The 24,549-nt window shown below is 45.3% G+C and overlaps 1 protein-coding gene across 2 annotated transcripts in view; it reads right to left on the bottom strand.

The window, feature by feature from the left end:
* The window catches only part of LOC143784260 (putative methyltransferase DDB_G0268948), a 122,755-nt gene extending 104,100 nt beyond the window's left edge, over nucleotides 1–18,655 (bottom strand). For both annotated transcript variants that reach the window (XM_077272287.1, XM_077272288.1), the window contains exon 1: nucleotides 18,511–18,655. The gene's annotated coding sequence lies outside the window, so the exon portion shown is untranslated. The remainder of the gene's footprint in view (nucleotides 1–18,510) is intronic.
* Nucleotides 18,656–24,549: the final 5,894 nt, after the last annotated feature.

The raw sequence follows: 24,549 nt of genomic DNA, 5'->3' as shown, positions 1-24,549 counted from the left end.
GGTCACAGATAGAATAAACTTAGACTGTAAAGTGCTAATTGAAACAGACTTGTCAGGCTTCTTAGTACGCTTAAAGCATGCTGATATAACATGAGTTGAATCACCACAATAGAAGCACAACCCATTTTTTCGTCTAAAATTCTGCCGCTCGCTTCTGGACAGAATTCTATCACATTGCATATTTTCTGGCGTTTTCTCAGTAGACACCGCCAAATGGTGCACAGGTTTGCGCTCCCGCAGACGCCTATCGATCTGAATAGCCATCGTCATGGACTCATTCAGACTCGCAGGCACAGGGAACCCCACCATAACATCCTTAATGGCATCAGAGAGACCTTCTCTGAAAATCGCCGCCAGGGCGCACTCATTCCACTGAGTAAGCACAGACCATTTGCGGAATTTTTGGCAGTATATTTCAGCTTCATCTTGCCCCTGAGACAAGGACATCAAGGCCTTTTCCGCCTGAAGCTCTAAATGAGGTTCCTCATAAAGCAACCCCAAGGCCAGAAAAAACGCATCCACATTGAGCAACGCAGGATCCCCTGGTGCCAATGCAAAAGCCCAGTCTTGAGGGTCGCCCCGGAGCAAGGAAATTACAATCCTGACCTGCTGTGCAGGGTCTCCGGCAGAGCGAGACTTCAGGGACAAAAACAATTTGCAATTATTTTTAAAATTTTGAAAGTGAGATCTATTCCCCGAGAAGAATTCAGGCAAAGGAATTCTAGGCTCAGACATAGGTGCATGAACAACAAAATCTTGCAAATTTTGTACCTTTGTGGCGAGATTATTCAAACCTGTAGCTACACTCTGAAGATCCATTTGAAACAGGTGAACACAGAGCCATTCAAGGATCAGAAGGAGAGAAAGAGAGGAAGGCCGCAGTATAGGCAGACTAGCAAGTGATTCAATTAAGAGCACACTCAGAACTAGAGGAAAAAAAAAAAAAAAAAAAATTGTAGCAGACTTCTCTTTTCTCTCCTTTCTCAGCCAGTAATTTAACCCTTTCTTTGGCCGGTCAAACTGTCATGATTCTCAATGGCGAGAGAACATAGTCCAGCATATATGAGAACTAGCTCTTGGAAGATGGAAACTATACTGACCATGAACTAAACCTGCCGCACAACTAGAAGTGGCCGGGTAGCATGCCTACGTTTTTTAACCCTAGATGCCCAGCGCCAGCCGGAGAACTACCTAATCCTAGCAGAGGAAAAGACAGTCCTGGCTCACCTCTAGAGAAATTTTCCCAAAAGGCAGACAGAGGCCCCCACATATATTGGCGGTGATTTTAGATGAAATGACAAACGTAGTATGAAAATAGGTTTAGCAAAATCGAGGTCCACTTTCTAGATAGCAGGAAGACAGAAAGGACACTTTCATGGTCAGCAGAAAACCCTATCAAAACACCATCCAGAAATTCCTTTAAGATTCTAGCATTAACTCATAACACCAGAGTGGCAATTTCTGATCACAAGAGCTTTCCAGACACAGTAACGAAACAGCAGCTGTGAACAGGAACAAAATGCAAAAACACACAAGGACAAAAGTCCAACTTAGCTGGGAGTTGTCTAGTAGCAGGAACAAGCACAGAAGGCTTCTGATTACATTGTTGACCGGCAAGAAACTGACAGAGGAGCAAGGTTATATAGCGACTCCCACATCCTGATAGGAGCAGGTGAACAGAGGGGATGATGCACACAAGTTCAATTCCACAAGTGGCCACCGGGGGAGCCCAGAATCCAATTTCACAACAGTCGGGGATTCGTGAGCCAGTGTGCTATACATCTTGAGCTCCTGGCTGCACGTTTTCCCATGGAGTGGGCTAAGGTGGGATTTATCATATCCCTTCTGTCGAGCAGGGCATTGGAGTGGGCAACGCCGCTGTGGGAGTGCGACGAACATGTGGTACAGAGTTCTCCGCGGTTCTTGGACACTCTGAAACAAATTTTTTTGGGACCTCGTGTCACCCATGATATGGCGCTCCAACTGCTGGCATTGACACATGGTTCGTCCAATGCCAGTCATTTTGCCGTCCACTTCTGGACTTTGGCATCTGAGCTGGAGTGGCTGTATAAAGTCCTTATCCCAGTATTTTGGAAGGGACTGGCTGACCATGTGAAGGATGCCTTGGCCACTAGGGAGATTCCCACCACACTGGAGGAGGTAATAGCAATATCTACCTGCATCGACCTTTGTTTTATCGAACGAAGGTTGGAGCGAACCCAGTGTAGGCAGAGGTTCCGGTTGGCTGCCACCTTTGCCAGGCCTCTGGAATCTCCAGTTCAGGCGTCCGAGCCACATGAGGCCATGGAGGTTTCTCGAGCGGGACCTAAGTACCGGGCTGCTCGAATACCCATGGTCTGTAATGTCTGCCAGCAGTTAGGACATTATACCAAGAAATGTCCTCAGCGGTTGGGAACACGTCCCTGTTTAGTGACCGTAGGAGGTGGTTCACTAGCCACAGTGGTGTTTTCCTCCAAACTGTCCTTCAAGGGGCCAATAACCTTTGGCCCATCCACTCATATGGTAGAGCTTTGCATTGATTCTGGGGCAGAGGGCAACTTCATGTCATCTGCCTTCGCCCAACGGCACGCAATACCCCTGGTGATGCTTGCCAAACCAGTGACCATACGAGTGATAAGCGGGTCAACACTGCCCTCACAGATTACACATCAAACCATCCCATTTACCCTTTCTATGTCACCGTCCCATCTGGAAATAATGTCCCTGCTTGTCATTCCTGAGGGAATTGATGAGGTCCTGTTGGGGATACCCTGGTTGCGCTACCACACACCTCATATAGAGTGGTCCACAGGGAAAATTTTGGGATGGAGTGAATCCTGTGAGGGCAGATGTATGAGGGAGTGCATTCAGGTTGCTACCACAGAGGTACCCACAGATCTTTCCTCTCTCACCAAGCACTATTGGCCCTATGTGGACGTGTTCTCCAAGAGGGCTGCTGAGACCCTTCCGCCTCACTGCCCCTATAACTGTCCTATTGACCTCTTGCCTGGTGCTGAGCCTCCCCGGGGTCGAGTCTATCCACTATCTCTCCTGGAGACAGAGGCAATAACTCAGTACATCCAGGAAAATCTGGCAAGAGGATTCATTAGGAAGTCAGTGTCACCTGCAAGGGCGGGGTTCTTCTTTGTGCAGAAGAAGAACGGAGAACTATGTCCATGCATAGATTACAGGGGTCTTAACAACATCACCGTTAAGAACAAGTATCCCCTGCCTCTGATATCTGTGCTCTTTGACAGGTTGCGCGGAGCAATGGTTTTTACTAAGCTTGATCTGCGGGGTGCTTACAACCTTATTCACATCCGTTAAGAGGACGAATGGAAGATGGCATTTAACACTGGGGATGGCCATTATGAGTATCTGGTGATGCCTTTCGGGCTTTGTAATGCCCATGCCGTCTTCCAAGACGTTGTAAATGACATCTTTCGGGATATGCTCACCACCTCGGTCATAGTCTATCTGGATGATATGCTCATCTACTCTCCAGATATAGACTCTCACTGGAGAGATGTTTGCAAAGTCTTTGACCTCCAACTGGCAAACTCCCTCTATGCCAAGTTGGGGAAGTGTGTGTTTGAGCAGGAGCCCTTGCCTTTCCTGGGCTATATCATCTCTGCCCAGGGATTGGCTATGGATCTTGCCAAGCTACAGTCTGTGATGGACTGGCAGGAACCCCATTCTCTCAAAGTGGTGCAGCACTTTATGGGGTTCATTAACTATTATCGCCAGTTCATTCCCCACTTCTCAACTTAGGTAGCTCCCTTGGTAGCCCTCACCAAGAAGGGAGCTAATCCCAAATTGTGGTCAGAGGAGGTCTCCAAGGCCTTCTTCTCTATCAAGTCACACTTTGCTAGCACTCCCATTCTACATCGCTGCGATGTAAATAAACCATTTATTATGGAGGTGGATGCCTCTTCCGTCGGTGCTGGAGTAGTCCTCATCCAGAAGGATGCTTAAGGTCGGAAGCATCCTTGCTTCTTTTTCTCTAAGACCTTCACACCGGTGGAGAGGAATTATTCTATTGGGGACAGGGAGTTGCTAGCAATGAAGTTGGCCTTGTCAGAGTGGAGACACCTCCTGGAGGGGGCTTGTTTTCCCTTCCAAGTTTACATTGACCACAAGAGTTTGGTGTATTTGCAGACTACCCAGCGGCTTAATTCTCGCTAGGCTAGATGGTCCCTGTTCCTCTCCCGGTTCCATTTCACCCTCCATTTTCTCTCTGGGGAGAAGAACATTCGTGCCGACGCTCTCTCCTGCTTCGTAGTGTCATCAGAGGAGGAAGGGCCTCGGCTTATTGTCCCTTCAGAGAGCCTGAGAAGTGTGGCTCTGGTTTTGCTAGCGTCTGTGCCCCCAAGCAAAAATTTTGTTCCTCCTAATTTGCAACCTGTCAGGACTCTGAACATTTTTGATTACCTTTTGTGCATTATTGCCCTTTTCCAAGATGGCGTCTTTGGTCTCATGTGCACTGTGTCTTCCTGCTATAAAACTCCACCCCAGCCTTCAGTCTGTGCTAGAGTATTCTGCCTTGCATCCAGCTCCTGACCTCTGGTTACTCCCTGGCTATATATCTGCTCCTGTGAACCTGTGGGGTTATCCTGCTACTCTGCTCTGAGTTCCTGCTGCATACACCAGTTCCAGTAATCCTCCTTGATCTGCTGCTCGTGTTTACTTCCATCTGTATTTGCTGGACATGTAAGCTTTTCTTCTCTGCAAGAACCTGAGACTATTACCGAGGCCTCCCTGGTTGAGCTAAGATATTATTTGAACTGCCTTATAAGCATATCTATCTGTGTTTTGGACAAAGCAAGGACTTATTTGTGTCAAGTATCCTCAAGAATAATTGTGCTTCATAGACTTTCTGCGTGATTGCATTTTCCTCTGAAGTTTCCTATAGACTGCTAAGCTGCATGTAATATTTACTCCAAGTGTTGTGGACTTGAGTTTCGCTCTGCACCTGTTTGAATCACCGTGTGATAATATAGACTTTACCACTTATAAAACTGTGTCCTGTAGTTGTCTTGTTCCACGCAAACAGTCTCCTGAGTTATCCCCTATTATTATTACACAACCAGAGGTTCTCTCTTGGGTTCACTGGTCCAGGGTGGGTGGATATTTTGGGACCAAAAGGACATCTGAGCTTCTCGCGAGGACGTACTGGTGGCCGCATATGGCCCGTGACATCGGGGACTATATTCGGGTGTGTGTCTCCTGTGCCAAGAATTGCTCTTCTCGGCAATGGCCTGCTGGGTTACATTACCCCCTGCTGGTGGCAGACAGGGCCTGGAAGATGGTGGGCTTACCCAAGTCTCGTAGCTGCACCGTTATCTGGGTAGTCACTGACCATCTTTCCAAAATGGTGCACTTGGTGCCTCTTCCACGGGTACCTTCTGCACGGGTCTTGGCGGCGTTTATTAAACATGTTTTCCACCTACATGGTATGCCAGACAAAATTGTCAGTGACCAGGGTCCCCAGTTTGTGTTTCGGTTTTGGAGAGAGCTCTGTCGTTTACTCAGCATTGAGCTGAATCTCTCTTCTGCATACCATCTCGAGATGAATTGTTGGTAGAGAGGGCGAACCAGACTCTGGTCACATACCTGCGACATTTTGTTTCTGTCAGGCAGGATAACTGGGCATCCTTGCTATCATTGGCGGAATTTGCATTGAACAATGCCATAGCTGACTCTACCGGGCAGACCCCATTCCTCCTTAACTACAGCCAGCATCCGCAAGTACCAGTGCCCATGCCCGTGTCATCCACTGATTTTTAGTGTGGCAGACTAGGCGGTGGAGGCACGTGACATTTGGGACCTCACACAGGATGCGAGGATGAGACTTTCTGCCTATGCACACCGGCGCCCAGCTCCGAATTTTGCTCCTGGCGACTTAGTGTGGCTCTCTGCCCGTAACATCAGGCTACGAGTTGAGTCCACTAAGTTTGTGCCTCCCTACATAGGCCCTTTCAAGGTCCTGGAACAAGTCAATTCTGTGGTCTACCAGTTGGTAGTGATGAGCGAATATGCTCGTTACTTGAGATTTCGCGAGCACGCTCGGGTGTCCTCCGAGTATTTTTTAATGCTCGGAGATTTAGTTTTCCTCACCTCAGCTGAATGATTTACATCTCTTAGCCAGATTGATTAATGATTACATGTGGGGATTCGCTAGCAACCAGGCAACCCCCACATGTACTTATGCTGGCTAACAGATATAAATCATTCAGCTGCGGCGATGGAAACTAAATCTGAGCACTAAAAAATACTCGGAGGACATCCGAGCGTGCTCAGAAAATCTCGAGTAACGAGTATATTCGCTCATCACTACCAGTTGGCTCTTCCTCCACGCCTAGGTATCACCGACACCTTTCATGTGTCCCGCCTAAAACCCGTTCACATGTCCCGGTTTTCTGAGTCGTCTGCCGGGACATCGGGCTCATCCATGGATAATCGAGGTGAAAGCTATCATTCAGTGTAAGGTGGAACGTGGCAAAAAATTCTATCTGGTGGATTGGAAGGGTCATGGCTCAGAGGACAAGTTCTGGGAGCCTGTTAAGCACATTCAAGCTCCTCAGCTCATTGCTGCCTTCGAGCGTAGCGAGGCCCATGGATGGGGGACCCTAAGAGGGGGGTAATGTTAGGTGTCAAGTTCCCACCGCTGCACAGGGGAATCTCAAACCATGTCCACTGTGGTCTCCCATTCTCCTCCAGCCAAAGTGGAGCCTGCTCAGCAGAGACGTCAATCCTAGAGTCTGGCTCAAGCAGATACTGTGCGCTTGGTTACTACTGCTTTTCCAGGCTCAGCCTTTGTAACCAGCACTGATCAGCGGCGAGCAGACGTTTCAGGGTCTAAGTCCTGCTTTTCTTCTACTGAGCATGCCCACGGGATGACCTCTCATTGGAGGTCAGGGGTCACATGCTCAGGTCCTGTAGCGGCTCCGATTGGAGCACTAGGAAGGTCCTGGATAGCTACAACTATAAAAGGTTTGCATGGCCGCTCGGCTATGCGGTAGTATAAATCAGAAATCATGTGTGTGTGGATGTATGACTGAATCTGGTGAAAACTCCTAATCATCCCCATCCCTAGTGTTGTTGAAAGTACTTTGGTGATTGAGCTACTTAGTGCCAGACTGTGCCATCCAGCACTAGGCACAACTACACAATGTCTATTAACAATGACCGCAAGTGCTGCACCTTGCACAACTAGTGCGCTTTCCTGGCCCTAGTTAGGGTGGTTAGTGGCATCCGCCAGAGCGTCGCTGTACTCACTCAGTGCGGTAAATCATTATTTAGGTTTTCCCTGGCACCGCAGTTGCGGCGCCGAGCACTAGTGGTCTAGAGGGAATCTAACCCCGTGTCCCAGAGTCCTGTGACCCAATACTTGCGTTCTCTCTGCAGTATTGCGGCCCTGTGATGCAACAGGGTTTGCTTCCTACATACCGGGTGAAGCTAACCTGTGTGTGTTCACATAACACTGCCATATTCTGTCCGACATTACTGAGCAGCAGGTGTCATCTCTGCACAGTGGACCCCGGGCTGCAAACATACCTCATACCATCCTTAGAGTTATTTGGTGCGTTCCGTCAGCCCTAACAGCCGGGCAAAGCACCAGAATTGCTGCATCTAATAGATGCGCCTTTTCTGGGTGGCTGCGGGCAGCTATTTTTAGGCTGTTGGGGTCAATACCCATGGCCCTTTACCAGTGTGAGAATACCATCCCACAGCTGTCAGCTATAGCAAGACTGGTTGTAAAAAATGGGGGGACCCCACACTGTTTTTTTTTTAATTATTTATTTAAATAATTTAATAAACAGCATGGGGACCCCTCTGAAGACTTGCTGAAGCTGATAGCTGAGGGTTGCAGCCCCAGTTGTGATTTTTGCCAGTCTGGTTATAGAAAATACAGGGGAACCCATGCCGTTTTATTTATAGTGCAGGCTGCGACTGATGAATACTATGATGTTTTGGGTTGTCATTATGATTTAAAAAGAGAAAGCACAGTAGTTTGACAATAAATGGCTTCACCTAACTTCTAACCATGAGTGGAGAAAAAGCTTTGGTGTTATCATTCATATTCTCGAAAAAAAAGGCCAAGAAAGCAAAAATTCTGCTGGGGTATGTAAGCTTTTGAGCACACTGTATATGTGGGCAATCAAAGCATGCTGCCATTTTTTTTTTTCTCAGTCCGATCTGAGTTGAGAAAAAAAATCACAGATGAGCAGGGACTCATAGAATAACATTGGTCAGAGTGCAATCCGATTTTTTTATTGGATTGCACTCTTCCGTTTTTCACGCAGATGCTTACGAGCCCTTAGGTGAGTGTTTGATGTTGCAGATTTACTGCAACATTTCTGCACCTATTAAATAAATTAGGTTAAGTTTTTTTCATTGTGTTTGAGTGTATTTTTTCATTGCATTTTTATTGTCTTTTTGACACTTTTTTTTTACAGTTACATTGCTAGGTTCAGAAAATATCAGGGGCCCAAGCCCCAATAAGTACATTTTGCCACCTCCACCCCCTCTCTTGAAATATTGACACCACAAGTTATGCATTATTGTATCTCTCTGAGTACCGATAAAGTAGTAAATGTTGCCTACAAGCATATGTAACACCACCACCGTGATAGCTCTCTAATACAAATAATAATGTAATTGATGTTACCTGCAGTCCTATCTAAGGGGTAACATTTCTCCTTGTGGAGAGTGACATGCCAGTGTATAGAGACTTATAGGTCATGAAATGCTCCTCTGGGATGTTAAATGGCATTAGAGTTCAACTGCTCTTTCTCTCTGAAGAGGCAATTTACACACTGTAGTCCTATGTAACACCATAGATAACATAGTGATAACTCACTGTGTACACATACTGTAGTATTCCCGCAAAGTTCAGTCCTAGGGCCCCTGCTCTTCTCCATCTACACCTTTGGCCTGGGACAGCTCATAGAATCTCTTGGCTTTCAGTATCACTTCTATGCGGATGCATGTAGGATAGCTGCGGAGACACCATCACGTGTTTCTCAACGCAAGCAGTGAATAGCCAGACCTTTCCCCGGGAAGGAACAACCACGGGAAGGGCAGCATCCAATAAAGGAAAACAATGGATACCATGCTTGGCATAGGTGGTTTTCCTGTATTGGATGTTTTCCTTTATTGGATGCTGCCCTTCCCGTGGTTGTTCCTTCCCGGGGAAAGGTCTGGCTATTCACTGCTTGCGTTGAGAAACACGTGATGGTGTCTCCGCAGCTATCCTACATGCGTTTGCATATTTCCCATAAGGGATGGGGGCAGTGTTCTGGATCACTGCGTTGAGAAACACGTGATGGTGTCTCCGCGGTGTTGGATGTTTTGGTCTCCCCGAGGCCAATCACCTGTGCCTTTACTTCTATGCTGATGACACACAGATCTACATCTCTGGACCAGATATCACCTCCCTACTAACCAGAATCCCACAATGTCTGTCCGCTATTTCATCCTTCTTCTCCACTAGATTTCTAAAACTTAATATGGATAAAACCGAACTCATCATCTTTTGTAGTCTCACTCTATCTCCCCAACGGACCTATCCATTTAAATAAACGGCTGCCCACTCTCCCCAGTCCCACAAGCTCGCTGCCTCGGGTTATCCTTGACACTGATCTCTCTTTCAAACCACATATACAAGCCCTTTGCACTTCCTGCCATCACCTCAAAAATATTTCACAGATCCATACATTCCTCAACCAAGAATCTGCAAAAACCCTAGTCCATGCCCTCATCATCTCCCGCCTTGACTACTGCAACCTCCTGCTATGTGGCCTACCCTCTAACACTCTCGCACCCCTCCAATCTATTCTAAACTCTGCTGCTCGACTAATCCACCTATCCCCCGGCTATGCCCTGGCCTCTCCCCTCTGTCAATCCCTGCACTGGCTCCCCATTACCTAAAGACTCCAGTTCAAAACCCTAACCATGACATACAAAGCCATCCACAGCCTGTCTCCACCATACATCGGTGACCTCGTCTCCCGGTACTTACCTGCACGCAACCTCCGATCCTCACAAGATCTCCTTCTCTACTCCACTCTTATTTCCTATTTCCACAATCGCATGCAAGATTTCTCCCGCACATCCCCCCTACTCTGGAACTCTCTACTACAACATACAGACTGTCACCTACCATCGAAACCTTCAAAAAGAACCTGAAGACCCACCTCTTTCAGACAAGCCTACAACCTGCAGTAACTACTGCTCGACCAAGCCACTGCACGACCAGCTCTACCCTCGCCTATTGTACCCTCACCTAACCCTTGCAGATTGTGAGGGCAGGATCCTCTCTCCTCCAGTACCATTGTGACTTGTATTGTACTGTACTTGTTTTTACTATGTATACCCCTCCACACATGTAAAGCGCCATGGAATAAATGGCGCTATAATAATAAATAATAATAATGTTACCAGCAGTCCTATGTAGCACCAAAGATAACAGCAATAACAGTGATAACTATTTGAGTGTCAATAATAAAGTAGATGTTATCTGCAGTCCTATGTAACACCACCAATAATACACAGTAACAACTATCCAAGTACAGATAATTTAGTAGATGTTACCTGCAATCCTATGTAACAACACTGATAACACACAATAATAACTGACTACAGATAATGTAGTAGATGTTACTTGCAGTCCTGTGTAACACTATAGACACCATGGTCAGAGGCACTGTATATTGCACCAATTTGCGGCTTGGTAGAATAAATGCTGCTGATTACCAGTGAAAGAATGCATCACCTGAAGTACTGTAACTCCTGATGCCAGTCTGCCATCTATTATGGTCCTCACAAAGGACAGAAATACATAACCACTTGATCCCTCTTGATTGATAGGGTTACTATGACTGTGTATCACACAACGTGTAAGAAAGGCTAAGTGCAAGTGTAAGGGAAATGGAACCAAACACTAGGGAAAGGTGGAGACCCATAGGCAGATCTAATGTCACCCTGTCTGCCTTATTATCCCTATAGAGGGTTCCGCACCTATCGCCGAGCAGGATATCTAATCCCTGCCTGACCCTGGTGATAAATCCCACAGCGGGAAGGACAGGATGTTCAACAGTAAATCCCCACTACAACTAAAGACAGATGGGATACACAAACTAGGGGGAACACTTTGCTTGAGTAGACTCAGAGAGAAACACTGATGTCCTCCAAACACCAGAGAGGAAGATAGCCAACTGCTATAGCTCCAGGCCACAACAGGGAACTGGAAATAGAAATATCAACCACGCCTTCCAGCAGCAAGCTGGGAGTTATATACACCTCATTCCAGGTGTGTCAAGAGCTGGAGGAGGTTGCCACTGGGTCCTATAGTCAGAAAGCCCAGGAAGAAGTCTGCAAAGCAAATTGCTGAGACCTTCTGCAGTCAGATGCAGAGCGACGGTTTGCAGCCTCTGACACACCAATAAGACTGGCACTATATAAAGGGGCAATTTGTGCCGAGGGCACTGTATACAAGAACATTATTACTTGGTAACCATTTTATGGGGCATTCCACAGCTGGGACAAATTACATGGGTAAGTCTCTCGCGTGGACATTATGTATGAAAAGCTTTTAGGTTTGGGCTCTGTATTCAAAGGGAACCTGCCACCAGTTTTTTTTTTCCATATAAAGTATGGCCATCACCATAAGGGCCTTTTTTACAGCATACTGGAGTACTGTAAAAAAAAGTCTCCAATCCAGTCAGCAGATCCCAAAAAGAGCTTTTATTATTATCATTATTATTATTATTATTATTATTTATTATTATTTATTATTACAGCGCCATTTATTCCATGGTGCTTTACATGTAAGGAGGGGGTATACATAACAAATACAAGTACAGTAATCTTAAACAAAACAGGTCACGACTGGTACAGGAGGAGAGAGGACCCTGCCCGTGAGGGCTCACAAACTACAATGGAAGAGTGAGGATACAGTAGACGAGGGTCGAGCTGGTCGTGCAGCGGTTAGGTCGATCGGTGGTTACTGCAGGTTGTAGGCTTGTTGGAAGAGGTGGGTCTTCAGGCTCTTTTTGAAGGTTTCCATGGTAGGTGAGAGTCTGATATGTTGTGGTAGAGCGTTCCAGAGTAGGGGTGAGGCGCAGGAAAAATTTTGTATGCAATTGAGGGAATAGGAGGTATGAGGGGAGTAGAGAAGGAGATCTTGTGAGGATCAGAGGTTGTGTGCAGGTAAGTACTACTCACAAACACTGTGATCTGGTCCCATGGGTGTCTCTAGTTTTGATTCGGCGCAACCTCTCTTGTTGTGATTGCTTCATGTCCTACGTTATCAACACAGTGGACCCTTCGCGCTCATGTGCAGGTACATTTCTCTCTGACCGGCCAAGGGAAGAGAAAACTACTATAGTGATATAAAGAAAGGCCAAAATGCGCTGATGACCAGGAAGTAAAGCCAGCTCATGCACACTACAGTACTTTTCTATTCCCTCGGCAGAGCAGAGAGAAGAGTACGGTACCTGTAGCGCGATTGGGCTACTGAGAGGAGGTGCCGGATGAAGACCAGAGACACCCATCGCACTGGATCACACAATTTGTGAATATAATAAAAGCTCTTTTTTTGGATCTGCAGACTGAATTGGGGACTTTTTTTACAGCATACTGGTACTATCTTTAGTATTGCAGCACCTAATGAGCATGTGCAGTGGTCATTGTGAAGGACGGGGAGCAGGGTCAGCTTTGACATTGTCAATTTTGATTGGTAGATCCGGTGTTATCTTCTGTATTTATAGGTATTATTGGTCATTGTACGAGAGGGGGAGGTGAGCTATGACATCACCTATAGTGACTGGTGGATCCTGTGTTATCAGCTGTATATAGAGGTCTTATCAGTTATTATTATATGTGATAATAAAGAAGCATCTGTAAAAATCAGGAAATGTGAGTGTAGAATAGTCACAGTGGCCAGCTTAAAAAAAATGCAAGATTGGCATTTTTTATGCAGATTTTGATATGAAAAAATATATATTTGTGAAAAATGATAAAAAAAAGGAACTCTAACACAAAAACCTGATTTAACCTGTTCCCGATTGGACAATGTGTAATTTTTGCACTTTCACTTATTTCTCCCTTCTTCTTCCCCTTTCTTATTTCTGTCAACTTAGATATATGAGGGCTTGTGTTTTTTGGGGGTCCAGTTGTAGTTTTCAATCATATCATTCATTTTACCATTCAATTTATTAGAGAAGGATAAGAAAAATTCCAAGAGGGATAAAATGATGAAAACGCTGCTGTTCTTAAGGGGAGTGAATTTTTTATTGTACAAATTTCGTATTAATGACCTATCAATGTGAATCTTTAGGTCAGTATGATTATGAAGATACCATACTTGAATTTATTTATTTTTATATTTAAATAATGAAAAAAGGATTGTGAGGATTGTTTTTTACATGGTGAGCTGATGGTTCTATTGATACCAATCTGGGGTACATACGACATTTTGATCGCTTTATAATGTGTTTTTTAAGGGAGGTATGGTGACTGAAAAATTACGATTCTGGCGGTTTGATTTTTTCTCTTTAGTGCTTTGTATCACATTTATAAATCAGGTTAATTAATTTTGTATATTGTGAGAAGGTCACTGGTAAAATACTGGAGGGGAATATGTGTCACTCAGTATGTTAGCCTCAGTGATATGAACCTGGAAAAATGCTCTACAATACTCATTGCTGAGAAAGGTTAGTTGGCCATGTTAAGGGCTTGGTTTTTGTGAACAGCTGAAGAGTGGGTGGGAGACTGTTCACCATATCTCCACCCCAGAGTGTGGTCCAAAGGCTAGATGTGGAGCCTTTGGGCTCGTTCTTTGTTCTGAGTGACCCGATCTACCAAAATCTCTCTATATTTATTTTTCTTTATAAATTTTTAATTTTTTTCTATATATAATATACACATAAAATATAACTGACACAAATTCAGCCCTGTACATACAACAATTGCAATATCCATAATGAAAAAGCAACAAAACGTAAATACATTTAAGTGTGGTATCCACCTACCTATTCTATTACTGCTGAATTAAATGATTGTTGTGTGGCAGTAGATCTGTTCCAGTGTGCCCGAATTACTTTGAGCACCGTGAGTTAGGAGATGTATAATATTGGTCTCTTCTGTATGTTAGAAGAGACTCGCCTATTAAAGTCTATTGGTGTACGAAAAAAAAAAAGAATCCCATATGAATCATTTGCATAGCATCCAATTTTTACAGATACATTTCCATTACTAACATAGGAAACTGTGTTTGTTTTTGTCAATTTCGGTTACTTCTCATTTATAAAATTGAATGCCGTATGGATGACGATTCCGATGGAAAATCGTCTGTTTTTCTGGATGAAAATCATATAATTTTTTCTATGCTGATATAAACTTAACTTTATCAGTAGCAGCTAATCAAAACCATACAATAAACTACTTTTTAGAAAGCAATAAAATTATTATTCGGTAGTAGAATTAAAAGGAGTGATCTGAAACCAAAGGTGAGTTTCAAACTAAATGCCTATTTAATTCAATAATCCATTCACTTTTCTAATATACTTCAATTAAAAAGTCCCTGCTGTTTACTCTACTCTAATTTCCTGTCTGATTGTTTTTATTATTATTAGCATTTGAAAATCCCCAGTGCATGCTGGGATACTCACACAGGACGTCATCAGGGGGCCAGACCCCAGAAAAACGGACACCACTGATGACACTTTATGTGGGGACAGAAGCTGTGGCAGTGACCACAGGTCCGGCCCCGTGATAATGTCCCATTTGAGTATCCCAGCATGCACTGGTGAATCTCCAACAAAATGTCATTGGAATTTAACAAAAAAAAGCAAAAATCAAGTCAGAATAGTAAAAGAAAGTTTGGGAATTTTTAATTGAAGGATATTCGAAAAAAGGATTAGCTTATTGAATAACTATACATTTAGTATGAAATTTACATTTGGTTTCAGACCACCCAGGTAACTCTTCACGACGTATATTTACCCATTTATTTATCACCCATTTTACGTGATCGCGGGACGCCGATGGGTTGGTATGACAGTTGAGAGTCTGCTGAAGACCCCATAGCTGTCATCACGATCCTCCTGTGAACGCTGGTCCTGGTTGGCGTTCATAGGCGATTGTGATCTTTTTATGTACCGTATATACTTGAGTATAAGCCGACCTGAGTATAAGCCGAGACCCTTAATTTTGCCACAAAAAACTGGGAAAACTTAATGACTCGAGTATAAGCCTAGGGTAAGAAATGCAGCAGCTACTGGTAAATTTCAAAAATAAAAATAGATACCAATAAAAGTAAAATGAATTGAGACATAAGTAGGTTAAGTGTTTTTGAATATCCATATTGAATCAGGAGCCCCATATAATGCTCCATAAAGTTCATGATGGGCCCCATAAGATGCTCCATACAAAATACGCCCCATATAATGCTCCATAAAGTTCATGATGGGCCCCATAAGATGCTTCATACAAAAATATGCCCCATATAATGCTGCACAAAGGTTGATTATGGCCCCATAAGATGCTCCATAGAAACATTTGCCCTATATAATGCTGCATAAAGTTTGATTATGGCCCCATAAGATGCTCCATAGAAACATTTGCCCTATATAATGCTGCATAAAGTTTGATTATGGCCCCATAAGATGCTCCATAGCATATTATGCCCCATATGCTGCTGTGATTAAAAAAAAATAACATACTCACCTCTTGTCCTGAGCAGGCGGGGACAGCGGCACTTGCGATATTCACCTGTCCCCGTTGCACCGCTGCGCGCCGCTCTGTCTTCTGCGTCCTCCGCAGTGACTGTTCAGGTAGAGGGCAGCGCGCACACTAAACACGCCATCATGCCCTCTGACCTGGACGCGGAAGATGGAGCGGCACGCAGCGGTAGAACGGTGACAGGTGAATATCAGAATGCTCACCCTCCCCCGTTATACTCACCTGCTCCAGGCGCAGTCCCTGGCAGCTTCTCACTGACAGATGGTCTCCGGGCGCCGGCAGCCCTTCTGGTGTTCAGCGGCCACATCGTACCGCTCATTAACCCCTTCACCCCCGGAGCTTTTTCCGTTTTTTTCGTTTTTCACTCCCTTCCTTCCCAGAGCCATAACTTTTTTATTTTTCCGTCAATATGGCCATGTGAGGGCTTATTTTTTGTGGGACGAGATGTACTTTTGAACGATACCATTGGTTTTACCATGCCGTGTAACAGAAAACGGGAAAAAAATTTCAAGTGTGATGAAATTGCAAAAAAAGTGCAATTTCACACTTGTTTTTTGTTTGGCTTTTTTGCTAGGTTCACCAACTGCTAAAACTGACCAGCCATTATGATTCTCCAGGTCATTACGAGTTCATAGACACCTAAGATGACTAGGTTATTTTTTATCTAAGTGGTGAAAAAAAATTCCAAAGTTTGCTAAAAAAAAAAAAAAAAAATTGCGCGATTTTCCGACACCCGTAGCGTCTCCAATTTTCATGATCTGGGGTCGGATGAGGGCCTATTTTTTGCGTGCTGAGCTGGCGTTTTTATTGATTCTATTTTGGTGTAGATAAATACTTTTGATTGCCTGTTATTGCATTTTAATGCAATGTCGCGGCGACCAAAAAAACATAATTTTGGCGTTTTGATTTTTTTTCTCGCTACGCCATTTAGCGGTCAGGTTAATCCTTTGTTTTTATTGATAGATCGGGCGATTCTGAACACGGCGATACCAAATATGTGTATGTTTAATTTTTTTTTATTGTTTTATTTTGATTGGGGCGAAAGGGGGGTGATTTGAACTTTTATATATTTTTTATTTTTTTTATATTTTAAACACTTTTTTTAAAATTTTGGCATGCTTCAATAGCCTCCATAGGAGGCTAGAAGCATGCACTACACGATCGGCTCTGCTACATAGAGGTGAAGTACAGATCACCTCTATGTAGTAGAAATCCAGGTGTACTTTGAACGCCAACCACAGGGTGGCGCTCAAAGCAATCGGCCATCAACAACCATTGAGGTCTCAAGGAGACCTCTGGTTGTTATGGCAATGCACCGCTGACCCCCGATCATGTGACGGGGGTCAGCGGTGCGAGCACTTCCGGCCGCGCGGCCGGGAGTGCTAGTTAAATGCCGCTGTCAGCGCTTGACGTCGGCATTTAACTAGTTAATGGGCGCGGGCAGATCGCGATTCCGCTCGCGCTCATTGCGCGCACATGTCAGCTGTACTAACAGCTGACATGTCGTGGCTTTAAGGTGGGCTCACCGCCGGAGCCCACCTTAAAGCAGGGGATCTGCCAGCTGACGTACTATTCCATCAGCTGGCAGAAAGGGGTTAAAGTAATGAATATGCGTCAATATTCATTACTTTAATGAGCGGTACCACGTGACTGCTGAACACCGGAAGAGCTGCAGGTGCCAGAGAAGCAGGGACATGCAGAGACGCGCCAGGAGCAGGTAAGTATGATCTGACAGCTGCCGCTCCCCCTTCCCGCCGACCCCCTGGGACAACGACTCGAGTATAAGCCGAGAGGGGCGCTTTCAGCCTAAAAAAATAAGCTGAAAATATCGGCTTATACTCGAGTATATACAGTATTTTATTATTGCCCCATTAAAAAGAAAAGAATTTAAAAAATACATATATTTGGTATCGCCGTTTTCCGAAAGAAATGTCAGCTCTCAAAAAAGATAAAATAAATGAATCTGATCGGTAAACTCCGTCACTAGAAAAGCAAACAAAACTCCAGAATTAAGTTTTTTTGGTCACCCTAACATTGCAATAAAATACAACAAAAGTGAGTCAAAATATTCTATCTACCCCAAAATGGTATGAGTAACCTAAACATGTCACCACAGGGTACAAATATAACCCTTACACAGCTCCGGATCCCGAAAAATGAGAATGTTACTTGGCTCGGAAAATGTTGGCTAAAGCAAAAGGTGTTTTTTTTTTGTTTTCACAAGTCTCTGATTTTTTTTTCACCACTCAAGTAAAAAAAACTATACATGTTTGGTATTTGCATACTCGTACTGACCTGGGAAATCATATTGCTAGGTCAGTTTTGCTATATATTAAACATGGTAAATAAAAAAAAAAAATCATTGTGGAATTGCACTTTTTTTGCAATTTCACTGCATTTGGAATTTTTCCCTTTTTCCAGTACACACTGTAGCACAGTGTGAAAAGTGTCATTCAAAAGTACAACTCGTTCTGCAAAACATTAGCTCTCATATGGCTATGGGGCATGAAAAATAGAAAAGGTATGGCTCTTGGAAAAAGGGGGAGAAAAAAACAAAAAAGAAAAATGAAAATCGCTCTGGGTGAAGGGATTAAGTTCAACCCTTCTCAGCAGTGCCAGTTTTTTATGTGGCCCCATGGAAAAATTAATTACTCACACCAGTTCTAATGGATATATATTAATTATTTTGTCTTAAGCATACAGTCCTCAGATATAGACAATAGCAATATACCTTGATGTGATATATAGACAATACTAATATACCTTAATGTAATAGAACCTCTGTTTACTTATCTTGAAGAAGAGTTCCTGGGACTTGTTTTTTGAAGCAGGATAAGGTGAAAAAAATCCTTTTTAGTTTCTCTGTCACAAAATTCAGTACTAACTTGTATTTGATTCTGAGCACAGATAATAGGGTGTGGTAGGTGGAATGTTAATAAAGCAGAGAGAGAATTTCAGGCTAACCCTGCAGAAGAGGTGGTGCAATAAAACAAACAGATGGCAGATATATTTTAGGCCACGTTCACACTTTGCGGCGTGCTCTGCGGGTTAATCCCGCAGTGGAATTGATAAATCTGCAGGGCAAAACCGCTGCGGTTATCCCTGCAGATTTATCGCGGTTTGTTCCGCGGTTTCCGCTGCGGGTTTCCGCCTATACTATTGATGCTGCATATGCAGCAATATGCAGCATCAATAGTAATGTAAAAAATAATAAAAATTGGTTATACTCACCCTCTGATGTCCGGATCTCCTCGGTGCTGCAGGCGGCTGTGCCGACAAGGACCTTCGTGACGTCACGGTCATGTGACCGCGGCGTCATCACGGTCATGTGACCGCGACGTCACCACAGGTCCTGCTAGCACAGCAACTGAGACCGGACGCCGCGTGCAGCGCTGAGAGGTGAGTATAGCATCATTTTTTATTTTAATTCTTTTTTTACACCAAAATATGGTTCCCAGGGCCTGGAGGAGAGTCTCCTCTCCTCCACCCCGGGTACCATCTGCACATTATCCGCTTAACTTCCCGCAACGTGGGCACAGCCCCATGTGGAAAGTGAGTGGATCAATGCATTTCTATGGGTGCAGAATCGCTGCGATTCTGCACCAAGAAGTGACATGCTCCTTCTTTTTTTCCGCAGAAAAGCCGCGCGGCCTTTTCCACGGAAATCCGCAGCGTGGGCACAGCGGGTTTTGTTTTCCATAGGGTAACATTGTACTGTACCCTGCATGGAAAACTGCTGCGGATTCGCGGCAAAACCCGCAAAGTGTGAACGTAGCCTTAGACACCTTGTCATTTGAGGAAATAGTTTACCTGGGAGGAAAAATTCTGCAATACAATACAGAATCTAGAGACATAACAAGGGCTGGAGACTTTCAGGCACTGGAGATAATGTAGGAGATAACAGCTACAGAACTTAATGAGGTTGTCCACTACTTTTTCATTGATGACTTATCCGTGGATAGGTCATCAATGTCTGGTCGGTCGGGGTACAGCACCTGGCACCCCCGCTGATCAGCTATTGTTGGTGTCGTCGTCGGCTATTGGCTGGAAATACTGATTTGCAGAGCTGCTTCCTCATCTTCTGATAGTGGCCACCTCAGGGTACAACACATCCACCTCCTAGTCAAATCAATAGGAGGCCGATGTGCAGTAACCAGCTGCGGCCATTATCAGAAGATGGCCAGCTCCGCAAGTGAGTTCTTCCGGCCAGCGACCTCCTCCGCTGACACTGATAACTAAGGATAGGTCATCATTGAAAAAGTAGTGGACAACCTCTTTAAAGGGAACCTGTCAGCAGGATAGTGCATAGTAACCTACATACAGTGTTAGGTCGGCGCCATTATACTGATTAAAATGATACCTTTGTTGATGAAATTCATCTTATGGTTGTTCATTAATCTTTATTTTCAGTTTTGTGTTAGGCCGGTTTCACACGTCAGTCGCTCCGGTACGTGAGGTGACAGTTTCCTCACGTAACGGAGCCACTGACACACGTAGACACATTGAAATCAATGCATCTGTGCAGATGTCATTGATTTTTTGCGGACCGTGTCTCCGTGTGCCAAACACGGAGGCATGTCAGTGTTTGTGGGCGCGCACGGATTACACGGACCCATTAAAGTCAATGGGTCTGTGTAAAACACGTACCGCACACGGACGTTGTCCGTGTGCAGTCCGTGTGCCGTGCAGGAGACAGCGCTACAGTAAGCTCTGTCCCCCCCACATGGTGCTGAAGCCGCCATTCATATCTTCTCTGCAGCAGCGTTTGCTGTAGAGAAGATATGAATAATCCTTTTTTTTTTTTGTTTCTCGTGTTTAACATAAAGATCCATGTCCCCACCCCCCTCCCACCCCCTGTGCGCCCGCCCGCTGTTATTAAAATACTCACACGCCTCCCTCGCAGTGTCCTGTCCTGGCCACAGCTTCTCCTGTATGCGGTCACGTGGGGCCGCCCATTACAGAAATGAATATGCGGCTCCACCCCTATGGGAGGTGGAGCCGCATATTCATGACTGTAATCAGCGGCCCCACATGACCGCTCATACAGTAGAAGGTGCGGCCAGGACAGGACACTGCGAGGGAGGCGGGTGAGTATTTTAATAACAGCGGGCGGGTGGGAGGGGGGTGGGGACATGGATCTTTATGTTAAACATGAGAAACAAACAAAAAAAAAGGATTATTCATATCTTCTCTACAGCAAACGCTGCTGCAGAGAAGATACCACGTGGGGGGGACAGCGCTTATCTCTAGCGCTGTCTCCTGCACGGTGCGTGTGGTACCCAGTTGGCACACGGGCGGCACACGTGTGCCGCACGTGTGCCACACTGATGTGCCACAGAAATGCACGGGCACACGGACACGGATAATTCCGGTACCGGAATTATCTGGACGTGTGAGACTGGCCTTAATGAGATTCTCGTGCTCTAAGGCGGGGTTAGTGTATGCGGTGCTCTGATTAGATATTCATAATGAAGACTGTTTGCATAATGAATATCTATACATACGTATAAAAAAGACAAAAAAATCCTTCTGCAGGCAGGTGCCAGCCTTGGCACCTGCTCTGCAGCAAAAGCACATGTTTTATGTGCCAATAATATATTTTATTCCAGTTATTCAGCTAGATGGCGCCGACTGCGCCTGCGCAGTAGCAGCTCTTGGCTATCTCCGAGAACTGCTACTGCGCCAGTGCCGGTGGCGCCATCTTACTAGAGAAGTAAAAAAATCCCCCTCCAAGATCACGGTCTGAGACTGTGTGAGGCATCAGCTGTCTCCAAGTGTTCATCATTCCAGGAAATGTCCATGCTACTTAACTGAGCTGTGTCTCCTAGAACTCTGGCAGACGTATACTCAGCTTGTTAGGTTTGTTCTTCAGTGCCTTGAGTTCTGTATACTTGATCTGTTACCTGACCTTGGACTTCTTTCTGACCATCCACCTGTTTAACCCCTTCAGCTCTGATCCATTATCCTCCCAGTACTTGTCAGGACTCTGAACATTTTTTATTACCTTTTTGTGCATTACTGCCCTTTTCCAAGATGGCTTCTTTGGAGTGCAGTTCACTTCAAGATTCTGGAAGGGGTTTCGTGCTGCACTCAATATTAATGTCTGTCGCTCTTCCGCTTACCATCCCCAGACAAATGGTCAGACTGAGCGTACCAACCAGACGCTGGAACAATATCTAAGATGCTATGTCAGCCATCTCCCGGATGATTGGTTGGAGTTGCTGCTGGAGCGCCCCCAGACGCAGGGCCGCGGAGTACTCGGTACCGGGCTTCTCTGGCTCTGTCTTGGGGTCGTCACGGTGGCTAGACCCGGCCCGTGACCCTGCTAAGGGGCGTCCAATGAAAGGTATGATGGTGCGTGGTGCAGGTCGCAATGAATAACGAGGACACAGGGTTGCAGTCTCTTTACCTCTTTACTGAAGGCATCAGGATCCTCAATCCAGAGTACTGCTAACAGGGCTGGCTGAGACAGGCTTGTCCGAAGGCACATCCAGAGTTTCCTTTGCAGGTGGAAATCAGTGCCTACCTTCTAGCGCCTGTGTGTTGTAGTACCTCCCTGCTGAGCACCACGGGATAGTCCTCACAACTGTTCTGTCTGTTTCTGATGTTCTTCTCTCTCACAACTCGTATCTATTCTGATGTTCTTTCTCCGTCCCCCAGATGATATGGATAGGATGCACCCGTATGACGGGTAGGCCTGGAGTTCTTCCGGGACCCTAGCGTCACCCCTCTCCCACAATTGCCCCCTATGTCTTCTTAGGTGATTTAGGTGAGACAGCCAACCTAAAATTAACTGTCCTGCCGCTGTTTGAAGTATTGCTTGGAGCCTAATACTTCCTCGGCATTCCGGCCACCGGCTACGCGCCTCAGTAGGATGTTGCCTCGATCTTATGGCACGACTCCTACTGGCTTTATCTCCTTTTTGCTGCGATCTCGTTTCTCACTTCTCCACAATAAACCTCGCTTCTTTTCCTTTCTTAGGATGCCACCGCATTCGAGTGCAGGCGCCGCTCCGTAACGTTCTGTTCTGTTCGCTAGGCCACTGTCAGGATCCCACCTCTGATAGAGACCCCCCTGAATCTTCCCCTGCAACACCCTCTGCCACAGGATGTTGCCTGGATCCAACCCAGTCAGCTTCTCACTAACTTCCTATCCAGCCCCCAGTTTTACCAGATTGTGATGAGTGGCCTAATACATAGAACCCTTTGCTCCCCCTGGTGGCCAGAATGTGAAGTGTAATGTGTGACTGTGATACCTGGTCAGGTGAACTCCTTAAGTGCCATCAGACGTACCATCACTCCCCTTAGCGGCGGAGCGTCAGTACTGCAACGACCAGGACTCTGGGGCGCTGCACTGCCGTTAGCCAAATTTTCATATAACAATTCTCAGAGCGCCTCCACTAAATTTACACCTTTCTTTGCCAATCTGGGTTATTATCCGTGTATCTTACCTAGGTCTCCAATTAATTCTCCGGTTCCGGCAGTGGAGGATAGGCTGACTGCGATGAGGCAAAATCTGGAGGTTCTGAAGGAATCCCTGACCACAGCTCAAGAACGTTATAAGAGATCGGCTGATATATTCCGTAAACCTGCACCCATGTTCAAGGTAGGAGATTCTGTGTGGTTAGCAACTAAGAATCTGAAGTTAAACGTTCCTTCACAAAAACTTGGACAGAAATTCATTGGCCCTTTCAAGATCAACGGTATTGTGAGCTCTGTGGCCTGCCGGCTGAAGCTGCCTAGGACTATGAAGGTACATCCAGTTTTTCATGTATCTTTACTAAAGCCTGTATCTCCTAATACCTTCCAGGACGTGTTGTGCCACCTCCGCAGCCTGTGGTGATTGATGGGCAAGAACAATTTGTGGTGGAGGAAATTGTTGATTCCAGGATTCGCAGGAATCGGCTCCAATATCTGATAAGATGGCAGGGATATCCGCCTGAGGAAGACTCTTGGGAACCTGTGGAAAACATCAATGCCCAACAGAAGATTTCTCGTTTTCATCAGAGATTCCCTGAGAAACCAGGTCCAGGATCATCCTGAGGCCGCTTCTAAGGAGGGAGTAATGTCAGGACTCTGAACATTTTTATTACCTTTTTGTGCATTACTGCCCTTTTCCAAGATGGGTTCTTTGGTATCATGTGCACTGTGTCTTCCTGCTATAAAACTCCACCCCAGCCTTCAGTCTGTGCTAGAGTATTCTGCCTTGCATCCAGCTCCTGACCTCTGGTGACTCCCTGGCTATATACCTGCTCCTGTGAACCTGTGGGGTTATCCTGCTACTCTGCTCTGAGTTCCTGCTGCATACACCAGTTTCAGTAATCCTCCTTCATCTGCTGCTAGTGTTTGTTTCCATCTGCATTTGCTGGACATGTAAGCTGTTTCTGCTCTGCAAGAACCTGAGACTATTACCCAGACCTCCCTGGTTGAGCGAAGATATTATTTGAACTCCCTTATAAGCATATCTATCTGTGTTTTGGACTGAGCAAGGACTTATTTGTGTCAAGTTTCCTCAAGAATAATTGTGCTTCATAGACTTTCTGCGTGATTGCATTTTCCTCTGAAGTTTCCTATAGACTGCTGAGCTGCATTTGATATTTGCACCAAGTGTTGTGGACTTGAGTTTCTCTCTGCACCTGTTTGAATCACCGTGTGATAATATAGACTTTACCACTTATAAAACTGTGTCCTGTAATCGTCTTGTTCCACGCAAAGAGTCTCCTGAGTTATCCCCTATAATTATTACAGTACTCTGACCTCAGTACGTTACCTGACCAAGCTTTTGTCTCTTCCTTCTGTTTAT

The sequence above is a fragment of the Ranitomeya variabilis genome, chromosome 7 (assembly GCF_051348905.1).
Source record: "Ranitomeya variabilis isolate aRanVar5 chromosome 7, aRanVar5.hap1, whole genome shotgun sequence".
In the NCBI taxonomy this organism is placed as follows: domain Eukaryota; kingdom Metazoa; phylum Chordata; class Amphibia; order Anura; family Dendrobatidae; genus Ranitomeya; species Ranitomeya variabilis.
Note: the sequence above shows the minus strand (reverse complement) of the source record. Positions and strands in the feature narration are given on the sequence as shown.